Here is a 3,088-nt window from a genome sequence, read left to right as displayed (position 1 = left end):
ACGTGAAATATCGATGAAAAAATCTGTAGTAAGCACTACGGGGCGACAAATGTCACCTCTCTAGACGGCTTCAAATTGAAGCTCTTGTGTGCGAAAAGAGCGTACGTAATGTGGATCCATCCACCTGGAACCGCGCAAAGGCGCCATCTGCGATCCTGCTCATATCGTGCGCGGAGTACGTAATGTTTGAGCTGGGTAGTACTCGGCTTTAAGTACTTCTTACAATTTCTCTATTCAACTCTGCTATAAAGGCGTACCTAGCATTGTGGGTATCATTTTAGTATTTCAGAGCATGGAATCCTTCCTAACGGAACACCTTAAACACAGACTTTTGCACGACCTTCACGGTTTGTCCGGCAGCGCATCTCCCCGCCAAATTTTGAGAGTAAATTGCTGCCGCGTGGCCTGACGTGATGCCAGGATGTGACGTGAGGCCATGACTTTACACCTCGACTTGAGGTCACGTGGCCCGACGTTACGGGTTATTTCCCCGCTAAATGTAGCGGAAAAGCTGACGAAGCTTTACTTGACGTCACTTAACATCATGATATCGCTTGACACAACAACTAGCCCAGTAGCCTTACGTGGCTTGACGTCATAATACGCCACTTTGTAATTTGTGGGCTTTACACGCCAAATTTACGAAGGACATCTGGTACGCCCCAGCGGATGACTAAGGATCAATTTCCACCGACTGAGTATCTTTTGACGTGCAATTGTCCAAATCTCGGCAAGACGGTGCCTTCTTCGCAACAAGCCTCCGTCAGATTACGGTCATCCTCGGCCAAGATTCGAGCCCGCCACCTGGTGATCCGTAGGCCGGTGGTGCTTTGCTTCGAAGACACTGTGGAGCCATAATACGCGACGTCGATTTCCAAGCTAGATTTAACGGGGAAACTAGCACCCCGTGACCTGACGTCACGCCGAAATTTCCCCGCAATATCAAGCAAATGTACTGACGTCACGGTTTTACGTGACACCATGACGTTACTTGACGTCAGGTCACGTGACGCCAATTTCCCTACTAAAGAAAATTTTTCACGACATCTGGGCAACCTGAGGGTCAAAAGCGTTGGACCACGTTGCTCTAATGAGAGATCGTCCGCGGTCATTTCCACCGCGAGGGAAGCCAAGGGCCATTGGCCTCGCGAGCGGCGCTCCGCCGCTGATCGAAGGCTGTCACAGCGTATGCGCGGGGGGGGGGGGGGGGGGGGGGGAGGGGAGGGGGGGGCTCTGTGGATTGCGGCACGGGCGACGATGGTAAGTAACTGACTACGTTTTATTCAACCAGTACGTTGTATCATTCTCCGAGACGTGTAGCGTCAATTACCACACATCGTTGCCAGGTAAATTTCCTCGCTAGTTTTAGCGGGGTAAATTTTATGTAACGCCAAGTCACGGATGTCAATATCCCAGTTATATTTCGCGGTGAAATTATTAAGCCCTATTCTTTACTCCCGAAACGACTGAGGGATATCTTCTAAACAAATTTACATGATCGCCCCTTCGATAGTTCATTCCATGGATTATCTAGAAATTTGAAAATAGAGCGTGCTGATCGTTTTTTTTTTAATGAAAGTGCTTGTTTGGGATTGGAATATGTTATTGACACATAAAAATAGACAGCGAACATCAACATTCGTTGCATTTCCAAAAAATCGCCCGGCTTAGATAGTTCGTCAAATAAAGATGCGATAGCATTTGATGGGGAGTTTGATGGGAAATTGATGTTATGTGACAATACCTCCACATAACATCAGATTGGCGCCAATTTCCGCTTTAAATTTAGTGGGAAAATAATCATAGTGTCCCGTGACGCCTCAGTTACACATGGCATCACAAGTTATCGGCTAAATGTAGGAGGGAAATTAACGTACGTCATGGTACCACGGGTCAGCACGACTTGAAACGGCGATGTCAATCTTGCCGCCAAATTTCGCGGGGAAATTAAAGTCAGGTGATACCTTGACGTCACGTGACTTTGTTCCGTCACGAAGTCAGATTAAGAAAAGTAAAAGGGCCCGCCGTGGAGGGTTCCCGTATAAAGCTATCGCTTTCAGTATAGTTTTTCAAGCGGCATGTGTTCACTAAATGATCGTTCAATTTTTCTTGCTACAGGAACGTGGAAAGACATCCTTCGCATGCTGAGCTGTCCTGGAGTCATCCGAAAGGACACTTGAATAACAAGACCTCCGATTTCGAGAAAAATATGAGGCGCACTTGCCACGACTTGCTGGCCAACTTGTATTCAGTACACGGACACAGCCGGCAAGAAAGCGTCCGCTTCCGAAGATCTTCGGCGCCTGTTTGCAACAGGCCATCGACGCTGGTCAAGCGACTGTCATTTTCGACACCGCCTTCGCACGGCGTGGAACCGAGGCCTAGCTTAGGATCGACCCAAGTCTCCGTTCCCGCACCGCGATGTGACAACCACTGCAGACACAATCCAGAATTGAGTTCAACACTCTCGAACGTAGCATCAGCCTCCGGCGGATCAACCAACATATCGAACCACGGCAATCTAAAAGAAAAGCGTTCGCGAGCAGTTGAGTGTAAGGTGCCGCATACGACCGAATTTAGACAACATCTTCCAACAGTGAGACATGATAAGTATGTACCCGATCATATCCGAGTTCGAGAAGCAGGTGTGCTAAGCACTAGGGTTGACGTCGCACATAAACCTAGATCTTCTCTTTGCGTATCTACGTCATCACAAGTCATTCAGAGTCTTCAGTTAGCGAAACCAAAGACTGCTTTCCCACCGAAGATGTCCCCGCTGTCACTCCCCGTGTCTGGTGACGTATGTCCTCTAAGGTTCGGGTTGGATTCAGCAGCCAGTGTTCATCCTGGCAGCGGTGAAGGACAAGTCTCAAGGATGTTTGTCTACCCTGAATCCATGGTGTGTGAGAAACTTTCGACGCAATCTTCTATTCGCTACAAGAAAACTCACAAACCAGTCGAAAGCTGCCACCCTCGAGTCATCTCGCCTACTGTTTTTCATCCATCTCTGCCACATGCTTCTGTCCAGAGTGGTACAACCAACAAAGCAAACTCTACTAAATTAAAGACGGAATCCGGACATCAACGT

Source organism: Ixodes scapularis, unplaced genomic scaffold (assembly GCF_016920785.2).
Source record: "Ixodes scapularis isolate PalLabHiFi unplaced genomic scaffold, ASM1692078v2 PGA_scaffold3__209_contigs__length_174095766, whole genome shotgun sequence".
Taxonomy (NCBI): domain Eukaryota; kingdom Metazoa; phylum Arthropoda; class Arachnida; order Ixodida; family Ixodidae; genus Ixodes; species Ixodes scapularis.
This window is presented reverse-complemented; position numbering follows the sequence as displayed.